Source organism: Castor canadensis, chromosome 11 (genome assembly GCF_047511655.1).
Source record: "Castor canadensis chromosome 11, mCasCan1.hap1v2, whole genome shotgun sequence".
Classification (NCBI taxonomy): Eukaryota; Metazoa; Chordata; class Mammalia; order Rodentia; family Castoridae; genus Castor; species Castor canadensis.
The window spans coordinates 31,980,587-31,998,339 of NC_133396.1; the positions used below are offsets into that span (position 1 = coordinate 31,980,587).

Sequence of the window (17,753 nt, forward strand, 5' to 3'; positions counted from 1 at the left end):
GCAGGGCAAATAGAAAGCTTCTGAGGCAGGCAGACATGAGGCTGACATGCCCCCTGACATGTGGAAACAAGAAGGCCAAGGTGACTAAAGCAATGAAGCAAATAGAGTGTGGCAGCCGTGCAAGAAGACACTGGGATCAGATGGCACAGGACCTTGAGGCCATGCTAAGATGTTTTCCTTTGATGACTGAATGGGCTAGGAAGGTGGTAAAGTAGTCAAGGCAGGTGAATGCCATAGCCTGCTTTACCAGAGAGTTGCTGTGATGCTCTGTGGAGGATGAACAGCAGAGAGGCAGCTATGGAAGTAGGAAGACTGCAATGAATGGTCCAGGAAACAGGTGCCAGTAGCTTGGACCAGCATGACAGCTGTGTTGGCCAGTGGTATAATTCTGGATATTCTTAACAGATTTACATTTTTAACAGATTTACTAAGGTACAATCTACATACCATATAATTCACCCATTTAAAGTGCCTGATTTGATGGTCTTTAGTATATACATAGAATTGCTGAGCCACCACCACACTCAATCTTAGAGCTTTTTTTTTTATCAAAAAAGAAATCCCACACCCTGGATCTCTCACTACCTAACCTCCCCACTACCCCCAGCCCTGGGGGGTAACTACTAATCAATTTTCTGTTTCTATAGATTTGTCTGCTCTAAACATTTTATATTATGGAATCCTGCAATATGTGTTTTGTGACTGGCTTCTTTCTGGATCTGTTTGGAAATAGAGTTGATGCTGGTAGTTGAAAGAGGGAGCTGCTTTGGGGCCAGTGGAATACCCCTGCCGAGGACTGGATGGGATAATATCATCTAGCGTTCAGTCAGGGCCAGGCACTATTCTGAATACTTTACATGTATTGACTCTTAATCCTCACAACAACATTCTCAGGTAGGTGCTCACATTCCCCTTGGTGCAAACCCTCTGACTGAATGACCACAATGGCTCTGGGCCACCCTTTTTATGTTTCTTAAAAGAAAAAAAAGTAAACTCATCAAACTGTTAGTTTCACTAATACTGATTCACTCATTTCCAAATAGTGAGACCCAGAAGGTTGAAAGAGAAGTAAGCAAATATATAATTAGAGGTCACATCTCTGCTCCTAAATTTTATAAACCACTACCACCCAAAGACTAGGACAGAGGCAGATCCTTGTATCAGAAAACTCTTTATTTAAAAAATGCTAAGCTCACCACATCCATGTCAAAGTGAGCAGGAGTCGGGCACTGAAGGAGTTGGGTTCTTCAAAATGCTGCATAACCAAAGTGTTGCTTTTTTAGTAGTATTGGAGGACATGGAGGTATGGGGGCGGGGAAGGGTGGAATAAATCAAAAGGCATCTTTGAGGCTTTCTGATTCGTTCTACAATAATGTCTGTCCCAGAGATCCAGTGAGAGAGTAGCAGAGAGAGAATTAGAGGGTCTGAACATGAAGAATGTGGACTGAGACCAATTCTGTAGGAACAAGGAGACCATTCATATTGATGTTGCCAAGGTCATCCTGCATGGAGCTGGATGAAACATCAGTCCTACTTACCTGAAATGCTACAAAGAATTCTGCATTTTCTCTGAAAACAGGAGGACCTGCAACCTCCCAAAGTTCCCTCATGCATAATTAAACCTCCATAAAAGAACTCAAGTACTAACTGTGTTGTTAAACCAAAAGCAAATTTGATCAAGAGGTCCCTGGTTTTCCTTATCCTCTCTGGGATGATAACCTTATTGCCATTACAGAGTTGTAAAAGATATGCAGTGAAAGATAAACCCAGGCTTCAACCTCCATGAAACAGAACTCCTAAGGCACCTTGGCTACCCAAGAAGTCAAAGAGAGTGTGCCACATATAGACCCACACATGTGTAAAATGACACAGGAATATTGATGGACCATCTATGAAGTCTACACACATTAGCTCTGGTTTTTACCCCAGCCCTTCAACCTGTTGTTATTAACTCAATTTTGAAGATGAGGAAATTTTGTGATTCTGAGAGGTGAAGTAACTGACCAAAGGTCACTTATCTATCAAATGAACGGGGATGTCAAGGCCTCAAGCCCAAGTCTTTCGGATGCCAATACCTGTGATCTTACTGGCTTCCCAAACAGCTAATTTTTTGAGGGCTGTAGCCACTTGGTTTCTGCATATTTTCCTTTTTACTGTTTACTGAGATCCTATGGTATGTTTTCTTTGTTCTTTTCTATGCAGTAAGGTGCCATTGTGTTGGAGAGAGGCAAGATAGAAGAATACAATATTTTCAGGAATTTTAAATTCACTTTCTAAATCAAGTACAAAAGAAATATAATTGCTACTGTTCATGAGGATAGCCTACCCTTGAGAAAAACCACAGTCTGCCCGCCAGAGCCAGCTAAGTAAACACCTGCTACAAACTATTCCCAAGAAGCAGTGGCTTTGCACACACAAAAAATATTTTTGTCCATATTATCTCACTTGATCCTTACAATTGACTTGTGAGGTGAGTTAGTTTCTTACATTACCAGTAAAAAACTACAGTAAGAAGAGTCAAACAGTTCACCTAATACTATAAAGCTAACAGATGGTAGAACCATTTGAATCCAGATCTTCTCTATTTGGTGCTTTCATATCTGTGGAAAAGCTTTAGTAAACTCACTCTTATACAAGTAGATGCGCAATTACTTCTTCCTGGCTCTCTGCTCCTCTTCTAATGACTATCAAGTATTTCAAAACAGAAATGAGGCTTCTAATATAGTTAATTTTCTTTCTTCCCTCCTCCTGTGTCTTTCCTTCTGAAAACTAGTCCTATACTCTTTTCACTATGCCAACCAAGAATCATAACATAATTTAGAAGAAAGTCCTCTGTAAATCTCCCATTTTCTTAACAGAAATCACAACACAGTTGTGTAAAGTACTTACCTCCAAAGCCATGAATCAGACCTACCTTTAGATCTTTAGCCCTTCAAGGGCAGAGCTAGAAGGAGGTGTTCTTTATAAATATGGCTAGACACTCGACAGGTATATTTCTCTATTCAGAGGACAGATTCCTAGTTAATCAGTGAATCTGCTACCTTTATTCAACATCTGTTTTCTGTTCTACTCACTTTTAAGCAAGGGGTACAAAGAATAGTAGTCCACTCTTATTTGAAAAAGATACATTCTAAGATCCCAGTGGATACTTACAACCCTATTGTAAGGTACCGCCAAATTAAGACCACACCACATGTGGAAAAGAAAGATTTATTAGAAATCCAGACTGCAGGGCTACGGTACGCCCCAGATCTGGGAGCAGTGACTTGGGTGAATTGGGTAGTGGGCTTTATAGGAGGGGCCAAGTCATTGAGGAGGGAGAGAGTCTCTGGTCTCTGATTATCTGCGCTCACCAGATGGAACAGGTCAACATGCCTGGCTAGTTGAGTAACTGGAAGTTCCCAAGTTGTTTTGCAAGCCAAGAACAATCAGGCAGGGAGAAACAAGCAGTCATAAATCAGGGGGTCTGGTTTTAAGGTGTAGCCTCGGGTCCTTCTGCCCATCCCAAGAATGCCAGGGACCTAACACTTATACATACTGTTTTTCATATATATTTATATATGAAAATATACTGTTTTTCATATATATATATGTATGATAAAGTATAATTTAATAGAATTGATTCTTTGTTTTCATGGTAGGCGCTCTACCACTGAGACACTCCACTGGCCCTAAAGTATAATTTATAAATTAGAAGTAGTAAGAGATTAGTCAGGCAACAATGGCTCATGCCTGTAATCCTAGCTACTTAGGAGGCCAAGATCAGGAGGAACTTGGTCAAGGCAATCAATAGCTAGATGCAGTGGGGCATGCCTGTCATCCCAAGCTATGCAGGAGGCTGAGATTACAAGGATCACGGTTCTTCTAAGACAGCCAAAGTGAAAAAGTTGGCAAGACCCCATCTCTATGTAAGAAAGTTGGCTGTGGTGGCACATGCCTGTCATTCCATCTACAGTTATGGCAGAAAGTGTAAAATAGGAGGACAATGGTCCAGGACAGCCTTGGCAAAAAATGAAACCCTATCTCAAAAATAATCAGAGCAAAAAAGGGCTCTGATTATCAAGCAGTAGAGCACCTACTTAGGAAGCTGCATTCAAACTCCAGTATAGCCAAAAAAAAGAAGAAAGGAAGAGAGGGAGGAAGGAAGGGAGAGAAGGAGGGAGGGAGGGAGAGAGGGAGGGATGGAGGAAAAAGGAAAGAAGGAAGGAAAAGATGAATGACAATTACAACAATTAAGCATCACTGTTCTTGCACTTGGGGCTATTCTTAAGTAAAATAAGGGTTACTTTAACACAAGCACTGCATTCCAATCTGATTACTGAGACATTACTAAGTGACTAAAAGGTGGGTATTGTATACAGTGTGGATACAATGGACAAAGGGGGATTCCATCTCCCATAGGATGGGGTAGGACAATATGAGATTTCATCATACTACCAAAACAGCATGCAATTTAAAATTTATGAGTTGTTTACTTCTGGAATTTTTCTTTTTTTTTTTAATAATTTTTTTTTCTTTTATTATTCATATGTGCATACAATGCTTTGGTCATTTCTCCCCCCTGCCCCCACCCCCTCCCTTACCACCCACTCCATCCCCTTCCTCTCCCCCCCACCCCCTCAATACCCAGCAGAAACTATTTTGCCCTTATCTCTAATTTTGTTGTAGAGAGAGTATAAGCAATAATAGGAAGGAACAAGGGTTTTTGCTGGTTGAGATAAGGATAGCTATACAGAGCATTGACTCACATTGATTTCCTGTGCGTGGGTGTTACCATCTAGGTTAATTCTTTTTGATCTCACCTTTTCTCTAGTTCCTGGTCCCCTTTTCCTATTGGCCTCAGTTGCTTTTAAGGTATCTGCTTTAGTTTCTCTGCATTGAGGGCAACAAATGCTAGCTAGTTTTTTAGGTGTCTTGCCTATCCTCAACCCTCCCTTGTGTGCTCTCGCTTTTATCATGTGCTCAAAGTCCAATCCCATTGTTGTGTTTGCCCTTGATCTAATGTCCACATATGAGGGAGAACATACGATTTTTGGTCTTTTGGGCCAGGCTAACCTCACTCAGAATGATGTTCTCCAATTCCGTCCATTTACCAGAGAATGATAGCATTTCGTTCTTCTTCATGGCTGCATAAAATTCCATTGTGTATAGATACCACATTTTCTTAATCCATTCATCAGTGCTGGGGCATCTTGGCTGTTTCCATAACTTGGCTATTGTGAATAGTGCCGCAATAAACATGGGTGTGCAGGTGCCTCTGTAGTAACCTGTGTCACAGTCTTTTGGGTATAGCCCCAAGAGTGGTATTGCTGGATCAAATGGTAGATCAATCTCTAGCTTTTTAAGTAGCCTCCAAATTTTTTTCCAGAGTGGTTGTACTAGTTTACATTCCCACCAACAGTGTAAGAGGGTTCCTTTTTCCCCGCATCCTCACCGACACCTGTTGTTGGTGGTGTTGCTAATGATGGCTATTCTAACAGGGGTAAGGTGGAATCTTAGTGTGGTTTTAATTTGCATTTCCTTTATTGCTAGAGATGGTGAGCATTTTTTCATGTGTTTTCTGGCCATTTGAATTTCTTCTTTTGAGAAAGTTCTGTTTAGTTCACTTGCCCATTTCTTTATTGGCTCATTAGTTTGGGGAGAATTTAGTTTTTTAAGTTCTCTATATATTCTGGTTATCAGTTCTTTGTCTGATGTGTAGCTGGCAAATATTTTCTCCCACTCTGTGGGTGTTCTCTTCAGTTTAGAGACCATTTCTTTTGATGAACAGAAGCTTTTTAGTTTTATGAGGTCCCACTTATCTATGCTATCTCTTAGTTGCTTTGCTGCTGGGGTTTCGTTGAGAAAATTCTTACCTATACCTACTAATTCCAGAGTATTTCCTACTCTTTCCTGTATCAACTTTAGAGTTTGTGGTCTGTTATTAAGATCCTTGATCCATTTTGAGTTAATATTGGTATAGGTTGATATACATGGATCTAGTTTCAGTTTTTTGCAGACTGCTAACCAGTTTTCCCAGCAGTTTTTCTTGAAGAGGCTGCTATTTCTCCATCGTATATTTTTAGCTCCTTTGTCAAAGACAAGTTGGTTATAGTTTTGTGACTTCATATCTGGGTCCTCTATTCTGTTCCACTGGTCTTCATGTCTGTTTTTGTACCAGTACCATGCTGTTTTTATTGTTATTGCTTTGTAATATAGTTTGAAGTCAGGTATTGTGATACCTCCTGCATTGTTCTTTTGACTGAGTATTGCCTTGGCTATTCGTGGCTTCCTGTGTTTCCATATAAATTTAACAGTAGATTTTTCAATCTCTTTAATGAATGTCATTGGAATTTTGATGGGAATTGCATTAAACATATAGATTACTTTAGGGAGTATCAACATTTTTACTGTGTTGATTCTACCAATCCATGAGCATGGGAGATCTCTCCACTTTCTATGGTCTTCCTCAATCTCTTTCTTCAGAAGTGTATAGTTTTCCTTGTAGAGGTCTTTCACATCTTTTGTTAGGTTTACACCTAGGTATTTGATTTTTTTTGAGGCTATTGTAAATGGAATTATTTTCATGTATTCTTTTTCAGTTTGTTCATTATTAGTGTATAGAAATGCTAATGATTTTTCTTGGAATTTTTCATTTAACATTTTTGAACTATGGTTGGCCACAGGGAACTAAAACTGTGGAAAGTAAAATGGAGGATAAGAAAGAGTTATCCACATAATTGAAAGAGTATCACAACTGCTTCCCTGCAGACTGAGTACCAGAATCTGAAAGGGCTGCTGGGGGATCCCCTGAACAGAGGGTCACGTACATCCATGGTTTCCCAGTCACTAGGACTCATGTTCAGTTGAATGGCTGCTGCTGTCTGAAAAAGTCTTGTTATCCCTATCTATAAAAGCCCCCACTATGCACCCCTCCCTTTTCCTGACTAATCATATCCTGCCTCACCCTCCAATCACAGCTCAACAGTCTCCAGGGGGAGTTTGCTGAGTCATCAGTGACATGCCTGCAGAGGCTGCCATTGTTTTGGCAAGATGAAGGCCCTGTAAACAACAGTCCTAAAGACATGAGCTCTTTGGGATGCCTACCATCTGCCACTCTGGCCACTCACATGGATTTTGTTTCATCCTTTGACACCAGTACTTGGGACATAGTAGATACTCAGAAAACTTCAGGGGAAATTTTAGTATTTGTGACAGCCCTCCTTATGCTACTGGGAATGACAGATATGGTATGCACACGCTCATGTCAAGTGAAAGTGGATACAGACAGGAAGCATGCAAGCATGTACACCCACCCCCGCTCCCACCCCCCACACACAAAATGTGTGGGGAAAGCTTTTAACTCTCAGGAATTTATATTTTGGATTCCTTTGGTTGCTGCAGCTTCTATAAGTTTCCAGCACCACTGCCAAATTTGTTTGTTAGTGTAACTGGCCTGTTTTCATTTTACACTTCTAATAACAGTATGACTGGCAGAATCCTCCTGAGTTGGAGCCTTTCTGCCCCTTCCCATAGCAGCATCCTCCTGTCTCTCTGGACCACCTCCCCGCCCGCTGCAGGTCTGAGTGACCACTTCCCTCTCACTTGCTCTCCCATGCTGCCTGTGGAACTAGGAAGGGTCGCCCAGAATCTCTTAGGTTCAGGGAGTTCCTACAATGTGACTGCAGCACAGCTGTCACTCAAGGATGGAGCAGACCATTCTTAGCACACTGCTCAGGATGAGCCCCTGGCTTCTGCAGTAACCAGGGGGTCTGTGTTAGTGCCAGGACTGGTTCAGGCCAAGTGTAAGAGATGTGACTATAAACTAATGAGGCTGACTTTATGTAAACACACAGCAGAAGGTCTGCAAACCCTTTACTATTGTCCTCCTGGGAGACCCCACACTGGCTCCAACAGTGCTTACCACTGCTTGAAATGCTTTTGGAATTGTCCTCAGAATCTGTTCAGGAGAAAACTGGACTTGCTACTTAGTCACACCTGATTTTTGTTTCAAAACAGCATTATTGAGCCTTATCGCTCTCCATATTCACCACCCTGAGCCTCAAATGATTTAGAGGTATTTCTATTTCCTGAAATCAAATCTGCTCTCAAAGGACAAAGATTTGCAGCCATTAGATCAAGAAGAATTAACCTAGAAGATAACACACATGCACAGGAAATCAATGTGAGTCAACTCCCTGTATAGCTATCCTTATCTCAACTAGCAAAACCCCATGTTCCTTCCTATTATTGCTTATACTCTCTCTACAACAAAATTAGAGATAAGGGCAAAATAGTTTTTGCCAGGTATCGAGGGGATGGGAGGGAGAGGGAGGGGGTGGGGAGGTTAGGGAGGGGGTGGGGGGGAGAAGGAGGGGGTGCAGAGGTTAGGGAGGGGGTGGGGGGAGGAGGGAGAAATGACCCAAACATTGTATGCACATATGAATAAAAATAAATAAATAAATAAATAAGAATATGTAAAGAACAAGCCTAAAGCGGGGCTTTTGAGTGAGCCCCAAGTATTTTATCAGTTTCATTAAAACAGGGATATAAATCCTCACCCTGATCTACAAACCTGTTTCTCAAGTCTCAGCTCTTACTGTACTCCATTCACCCACACTGGTTACTATTCTATTCCTTACATTTGCCAAGCTGTCATGCCACAGGGCCTTTGCACTAGCTGTCTTCTCTACTTGAAACACTTAAAGGTTTTTAATCTTGATCACTATATGGTCAACTCCTTAACATTCATATTTCAACTCAAATGTGACATCTTCAAGAGAGTCTTTCTCCAGTCATCAAGTCCAAAGTCTAAAAAGTAACTTCTAATTATACCACACTATTATAATTTCCTGCATAGAGTTTATTACTACTTATCATTATTTTTCCCAATTTTTTATTTGCCTATTTTCTGTCTCCCCTACATTCAAATGAAACCCTACCAAAAGCAGAATCTCCTCTGTCTCATTCATCACTGTTTCTCTACCAAATAGCAGGCACTCAATAAATGTTTAATGGAGTTGAGTGAATCTCAAAACCACCTCCTTTGAGAAATGTGAATATATAATTCCTTATAAAGGAAATGATTTTATCAAATACTAAATAAATTGATCTCATTTTAGATTTCTAAATAATTTCATCAGATGGCCTCAGCCTAAGTTGTTCTAGTTACCTGTTTTTCAAGAATTGATAGTTGGTCTTTTTTTATTTTAAAATAGTTTATTATCCAATAAATATTGCATGTGTTCAAAGCACATTGTGATAATGTGGTATATATCTGCATTGTGTAATAATTATCATAATCAAAGTAATTAACACACTCATCACCATCCATACAGTACATTAAATCCTTAGAACTTATTAATCTTAAACTGAAAGTTTGTACCTTGTAATCAACATCTGCTCACAGGCCCCAGAGCCTGGCAACCATCATTCTAATCTCTATTTCCATGAATCTGACTTTTTTAGCTTCTACATCTATGTGTGATCATACAATATTTGTCTTTCTGTGCCTGGCTTATTTCACTTAGTGTCATGCCCTCCATATTCATCCATGTTGCTGCAAATCACAGGATTTCCTTCTTTTGATGGTTGTCTTTTCTTTGTTCTTAATTTTTAAATATACACATAACACAAATTAAGTTCTCCTTGTCAAAAATGAAAACATTACAGATAAAGTTAAAAGATATCTTTGAGCTAAGTGCAGTGGCTCATACTTGTAATCCCATCTACTCAGGAAAGGGAAGATCAGGATGATCTCGGTTCAAGGCCAGCTGTGGGCAAAACTCCATGAGGCCCCATATCAATCAATAAAAAGCTGGACACAGTAGCACATACCTGTTTTCCTAGCTTTGTGAGGAGCGTAAATAGGGTAATCACTGTCCAAGCCAGCCAGGCATCAAAGAAAGACTATTCAAAAAATAACAAAGGCAAAAAGGGCTGGGAACATGAATCAAATGGTGGAAGACTTGACTAGCAAGCACAAGGCCCTGAGTTAGTACCACCAAAAGAAAAAAAATCTTTGAGAGGCCACCCAACTCGTCCATATGCACATGTACACATTTATATTCTAGGTTCCAGTCCCTAAATTCCCCCAACATAACTGTTGCTATCTGTTTGGAAGGTAGTCAGACTTTTCCCATGACTTTTTTTTTGTTTTTTCGGTACTGGAGCTTGAACAGGGTCTACACCTTGAGCCACTCCACCACCCCTTTGTTGTGATGAGTTTTTTTGAGATAGGGTCTTACGAACTATTTGCCCAGGCTGGCTTTGAACTTCGATCCTCCTGATCTCTGCCGCCTGAGTAGCTGGATTACAGGCATGAGCCATCAGCGCCCAGCTTTCCCTGACTTTTAATATACACACATACCACAACACAACAACAACAGGAAAAAATGGAGGGGGGGGTGTGCAACTTTTAAATTACATCCTTAGTGTAGTCAGATGTGATGGTACAAGCCTGTAATCCCCATACGTGGGAGGCTGAGACAGGAAGATCTCAAGTTCTAGGCCAGCCTGTGCTACATAGAGAGACCCTGTCTCAAAAAAGAATTAAACAACAACAATGAAAAGAAAAGAAAAAAGAAATGCTTAGCATTGGCTAAAAATTTAATCTCTGGATTTGGCATGTTTCCACTTCAAATCCCACATCTTATGCTTTGCAGCTATCCTATGTTAGGTCTACTTATATTAGTTGTATATTGCTGTATAATATATTACCTAAAAATTAGTACCTAAAAAATGACAAACATTTATCTCCTACTGATTCTGTGGTCAGGACTCTGGGAATGGATTTAGCTGGGTGTTTCTGGCTCAGTGTTTCCCAGGAGGTGGCTCTCACCTTCAGGTTTGATTGAACTAGAGGGTTTACTTCCACACTTACTCAAAGCAGCAGTTGGCAGGAGCTCTGCATTCCTGGCCACATGGGCCTCTCCACATGATTGTTCTATGACTTGGCAGTGGACTTTCCCCAGAGAAAATAATCTAAGCAAGAGAAAGAGAAAACCACCAACCAATGTGCAAGCATCAGTGTCCTTTAAAATCTACTCTCAATAGTGACATGCTAGCATTTTTGGTGAATTCTGATCATACAGACCAGTCCTGGTACAGTGTATCTACATACAAGAGTGTAAACACCAGCAGGCAGACTGGTCACTGGGGACCCTCTTGGAGGCTGGCTACCCCACTACCTATCTAGGAATTATACGGAATAATGCCTTTCAAGCATTTCTCTCATTTCCTGGCACACTGTAAATGGCCAAAAAAAAAAAAAAGTTAACCAATATAATCCAAAAAAATAAAATAAGTTAAGAAGTTCTGGTAAAGAATTTAAGCATTTTATCCATATCCAAATAGTTTCTGTGGCAAAATACACAGTGCCAACACTGTATGTTGTACACATTGGTACCCCCAATACCAGCACTTTTTTAAATTTGTAGAACTTTGTTCTAAAACTGTGCTGTCCAACACAGGAGCTACTAGCTACATGTGGCTATCAAACATTTGAAATGTGCCTAGTTAACCAACCAAAGGAACAGAATGGAGAGCTCAAAAATGAACCCATTTATGTGAGTCAACTGATTTTCATCAAAGGTGTCAAGTACATGTAAGGGGAAAAGGGTAATCTTATCAACAAATGGTGTTGGACAGAGATTGAAAAATCTACCCTAAAGTTCATTTGGAAACACAAGAGACGACAAATAGCCAAGGCAATACTCAGCAAAAAGAGCAATGCTGGAGGTATCACAGTACCTGACTTCACACTATATTACAAAGCAGTAGCAATAAAAACAGCATGGTACTGGCACAAAAACAGACGTGAAGACCAGTGGAACAGAATAGAGAACGCGGATATGAATCCACAAAACTATACCCACCTTATATTTTTTTATTATTCATATGTGCATACAATGCTTGGGTCATTTCTCCCCCCCTGCACCCACTCCCTCCCTTACCACCCACTCCACCCCCTCCCTCTCCCTCCCATCCCAATACCCAGCAGAAACTATTTTGCCCTTATCTCTAATTTTGTTGTAGAGAGAGTATAAGCAATAATAGGAAGGAACAAGGGTTTTTGCTAGTTGAAGTAAGGATAGCTATACAGGGAGTTGACTCACATTGATTTCCTGTGCATGTGTATTATCTTCTAGGTTAATTCTTTTTGATCTAACCTTTTCTCTAGTTCCTGGTTCCCTTTTCCTATTGGCTTCAGTTGCTTTTAAGGTATCTGATTTAGTTTCTCTGCGTTGAGGGCAACAAATGCTAGCTAGTTTTTTAGGTGTCTTACCTATCCTCATCTCTCTCTTGAGGGCGTTCACTTTTATCTTGTGATCAAAGTTCAATCCCCTTGTGTTTGCCCTTGATCTAATGTCCACATATGAGGGAGAACTTACAATTTTTGGTCTTTTGGGCCAGGCTAACCTCACTCAGAATGATGTTCTCCAATTCCAACCGTTTACCAGAGAATGATAACATTTCGTTCTTCTTCATGGCTGCATAAAATTCCATTGTGTATAGATACCACATTTTCTTAATCCATTCATCAGTGGTGGGGCATCTTGGCTGTTTCCATAACTTGGCTATTGTGAATAGTGCCACAATAAACATGGGTGTGCAGGTGCCTCTGGAGTAACCTGTGTCACAGTCTTTTGGGTATAGCCCCAAGAGTGGTATTGCTGGATCAAATGGTAGATCAATCTCTAGCTTTTTAAGTAGCCTCCAAATTTTTTTCCAGAGTGGTTGTACTAGTTTACATTCCCACCAACAGTGTAAGAGGGTTCCTTTTTCCCCGCATCCTCACCGACACCTGTTGTTGGTGGTGTTGCTAATGATGGCTATTCTAACAGGGGTGAGGTGGAATCTTAGCGTGGTTTTAATTTGCATTTCCTTTATTGCTAGAGATGGTGAGCATTTTTTCATGTGTTTTTTGGCCATTTGAATTTCTTCTTTTGAGAAAGTTCTGTTTAGTTCACTTGCCCATTTCTTTATTGGCTCATTAGTTTGGGGAGAATTTAGTTTTTTTAAGTTCTCTATATATTCTGGTTATCAGTCCTTTGTCTGATGTGTAGCTGGCAAATATTTTCTCCCACTCTGTGGGTTTTCTCTTCAGTTTAGAGACCATTTCTTTTGATGAACAGAAGCTTTTTAGTTTTATTAGGTCCCATTTATCTATGCTATCTCTTAGTTGCTTTGCTGCTGGGGTTTCGTTGAGAAAATTCTTACCTATACCTACTAATTCCAGAGTATGTCCTACTCTTTCCTGTATCAACTTTAGAGTTTGTGGTCTGATATTAAGATCCTTGATCCATTTTGAGTTAATCTTGGTATAGGGTGATATACATGGATCTAGTTTCAGTTTTTTGCAGACTGCTAACCAGTTTTCCCAGCAGTTTTTCTTGAAGAGGCTGCTATTTCTCCATCGTATATTTTAAGCTCCTTTGTCAAAGACAAGTTGGTTATAGTTTTGTGACTTCATATCTGAGTCCTCTATTCTGTTCCACTGGTCTTCATGTCTGTTTTTGTGCCAGTACTATGCTGTTTTTATCGTTACTGCTTTGTAATATAGTTTGAAGTCAGGTATTGTGATACCTCCTGCATTGTTCTTTTGACTGAGTATTGCCTTGGCTATTTGTGGCTTCCTGTGTTTCCATATAAATTTCACGGTAGATTTTTCAATCTCTTTGATGAATGTCATTGGGATTTTGATGGGAATTGCATTAAAAATGTAGATTACTTTTGGGAGTATAGACATTTTTACTATGTTGATTCTACCAATCCATGAGCATGGGAGATCTCTCCACTTTCTATAGTCTTCCTCAATCTCTTTCTTCAGAAGTGTATAGTTTTCCTTATAGAGGTCATTCACATCTTTTGTTAGGTTTACACCTAGGTATTTGATTTTTTTTGAGGCTATTGTAAATGGAATTGTTTTCATATATTCTTTCTCAGTTTGTTCATTATTAGTGTATAGAAATGCTAATGATTTTTCAATGTTGATTTTATATCCTGCTACCTTGTTGTAGCTATTGATGGTGTCTAAGAGCTTCTGAGTAGAGTTTTTTGGGTCTTTAAAGTATAGGATTCATGTCGTCGAACTATGTTGAATAGGAGTGGAGATAGTGGGCATCCTTGTCTAGCTCCTGATTTTAGAGGGAATGGTTTCAGTTTTTCTCCGTTAAGTGTAATGCTGGCTGTAGGTTTGTCGTATATAGCTTTTATAATGTTGAGGTACTTTCCTTCTATTCCTAGTTTTCTTAGAGCTTTTATCACGAAATCGTGTTGGATCTTATCAAAGGCTTTTTCTGCATCTATTGAGATGATCAAGTGGTTTTTGTCTTTGCGTCTGTTAATGTGGTTTATCACGTTTATTGATTTTCATATGTTGAACCACCCCTGCATTCTTGGGATGAAGCCTACTTGGTTGTGGTGAATAATCTTTTTGATGTGTTGTTGAATTCGGTTTGCAATTATTTTATTGAGGATTTTTGCATCAATGTTCATTAAGGAGATTGGTCTATAGTTCTCCTTTTTGGAGGTGTCTTTGCCTGGTTTTGGGATAAGTGTAATACTGGCTTCATAAAATGTGTTAGGCAGTTTTCCTTCCCTTTCTATTTCATGGAACAGTTTAAGGAGGGTTGGTATCAATTCTTCTTTAAAGGTCTGATAGAATTCAGCAGAGAATCCATCAGGTCCTGGACTTTTCTTTTTGGGGAGACTCTTGATTGCTGCTTCAATTTCTTTTTATGTTAGAGATCTATTCAGGTGATTAATTTCCTCTTGGTTCAGTTTTGATGCTCATATGTATCTAGAAATCTGTCCATTTCTTTAAGATTTTCAAATTTATTTGAATATAGGTTCTCGAAGTAGTCTCTGATGATTTCCTGGACTTCCATGGTGTTTGTTGTTATCTCCCCTTTTGCATTCCTGATTCTACTAATTTGGGTTTTTTCTCTCCTCATTTAAGTCAGGTTTGCCAGGGGTCTATCGATCTTGTTTATTTTTTCAAAGAACCAACTTTTTGTTTCATTAATTCTTTATATGGTTTTTTTGGTTTCTATTTCGTTGATTTCAGCTCTTATTTTTATGATTTCTCTCCTTCTATTTGTTTTGGGATTTGCTTGTTCTTGGTTTTCTAGGAGTTTGAGATGTATCATTAGGTCATTGATTTGGGATCTTTCAGTCTTTTTAATATATGCACTCATTTCCCACCTTATTTTTGACAAAGATGCCAAAAATATATGATAGAGAAAAGACTGCTTCTTCAACAAATGTTGCTGGGAAAAGTGTTTATCCATCTGCAAGAAACTGAAACTATATTCATGTCTATCACCCTGTACTAGTATCAACTCAAAATGGATCAAGGATCTTAATATCAGACCCGAAACTCTGAAGTTAGTACAGGAAGGAGCAGGAAACACTTTGGAAATAATAGGTATAGGCAGGGACTTCCTCAATAGAACTCCAGAAGCTCAGCAACTAAGAGAAAGGATGAACAAATGAGAATAGTTATTCTCAAAAAGATAGAAAAATAAGTGTTGGTGAGGATGTAGAGAAAATATAATCCTTGTACTTGTTGGTAGAGATGTAAATTGGTCCAGAGATGGAGAATGTCTGTATAGAGGTTCCTTGAAAATTTAAAAACAAGTGTTGGGACGTAGCTTAATGGTAGAGCACATGCTTAGCATGTGTTGACACCTTGGGTTTTAATCTCAGCTCCCTCAACAACAACAAAAACCCTAAGGATAGAACTACCACATGATCCCTTGTCAAAGAGATGTCCAAACTCTCATGTTTATAGGAACACTATTCACAATAGGCAAGTTACAGAAACAATCAACTGAAGAGTCTATCAACAAATGAATAGATGAACGAAATGTCATATATTCACACAAAGGAATACTATTCAGCCTTTACAAAGAAGGAAATTCTGTCATTTGTGACAACACACATGGAATTGAAGAATATTATACTAAATGAAAAAAGTTAGGCACAGGCAAATACCATAAGATCTCTCTTACATGTGGAATCAAAACCAATCAAACTCATGGCAGCAGAGAGTGGAATGATTCCAGAGGTTGGTGTTGGGTAGAACAGAAAATGGAGGATGCTCAAGGGGTACAAAACCTTAGTCAGAGAGAAGACTATGGTTTTTAATCTACTTCACATTGTGGTGAATATGGTTAATAATATTGAATTGTACATTTTAAAATTGCTAAGACCATAAATTTATAATGTATTCACCATGAAAAATAAGGTTTTCAGGTGATGTATATGTTAATTAGCTTGGTTTAATTATTCCATGCTGTATTCAGAAATCATAGCATAACTTCATACCCCGTCAATATATACAATTATAAATTATCAATTTACAGTAAGGTAAAATTTAAAAAGAAATTTTGTCTAGTCCAAATTGAAATGTGTTCTAAATATGAAATTTATACTGAATTTCAAAGGCTTAGTACAAAAAAGGAAAATAAAACATCCAAATAAAATTGTAAATTATGAAATGATAATATTTGAATATACTAGCTAAATTATATCAATAATTACCCAAAAGAAATTAATAAAATTAATTTTACCCATTTTTAAATGTCACTACTGGGAAATCTACAATGAAGTGGCCACACTGTATGTTTATGAACAGTCCTGAAAATACTGGCATAAGACATGGCTGTCTTCTTCCTCTAAGGTATCACTGAGCAATCTGCTTTGGATTTGCCGAATAATTCACTCAAACATTTTACATGTTCACTTTAGAGAATATGTGTATTTCTGCCTTTGAGTTTGGTGAGAACCAGGCACAGAGTTCCCCTCTGTGTCACTGATGCTGGATTTTTAAGGATTCACTAATTACAACCTAACTTATGTAACAGGGACTTTGTGACTCCATCTTCTGCTGGAAAGTAGCAGGGAAGAGCACTCCAGAGTCCATATTCAGGTATAATAAGTTCAAGGAGAACAAAGTTCCACAGCAATTAAAATGAAACACTAATCTCCAAATCTTAAAATCTTTTTTGGAACATACTGTCAGAGTCTTAGGAAAATCTTAAAATAAGACAATAGGTTGAAAACTAAGAAAAGCCAAAGTTTTGAGTTCTGAACCTTCACAAGACAGGTAAATTGAAACTTATGTTTTGAGTTTTTTTGTACTATAAGGTTTTTTTTAATTTAACACATTTAGTTAGTTAGAATATCTTATATTACTTCTTTTGATATTCTGAAGTTGCTAGAAGGTTTCACCTATGATCAGCAAAGATAAATTATATTAACTGGCCTTCTTAGTTGCCCAGAGGATATTGGTTTACAGTGCAAGGTTTATGCCTAAGTGACCTTGTTTTTCTCTTTGAAATGATAGATATGGTTGAAATTGACACCACTTATAAGTACATGCTATATTTCTAAAACTCTGAGGCAAGAGTTCTTTTGATGGAAGAACATCAAGCTATTTCATAATAAATGAATATTTGTATTTATTTTCATGTGTTTCTAAATAATATAAAATTGGTGGATATAATACCAATAATAACAAACCTCTACTGAGAGCTCCTATGTAAAGATTATTATTAATTTATTGCAGTTTGTGAGATGGATGCTATTACTATGCCAGTTTTACCAATGAGATCCTCAAGTTCAAAGTGTCAGAGTTGGCTAGGGCCATGCCTCTGTTAGGGGTAGCACATGGTGTGTAGGATTCTAAAGTCCTTTTATGACTTGTCTTCACTTTGGGAAATAAGAAAAACACATTTTAGCTAGAGATAAGGAAAATTTTTTAAATT

At 38.7% G+C, this 17,753-nt stretch overlaps 1 protein-coding gene across 1 annotated transcript in view; it reads left to right on the forward strand.

The window, feature by feature from the left end:
• Positions 1-17,753, forward strand: part of Ankfn1 (ankyrin repeat and fibronectin type III domain containing 1) — a 418,857-nt gene that overhangs the window by 249,284 nt on the left and 151,820 nt on the right. The gene's annotated exons all lie outside the window — the stretch shown is intronic.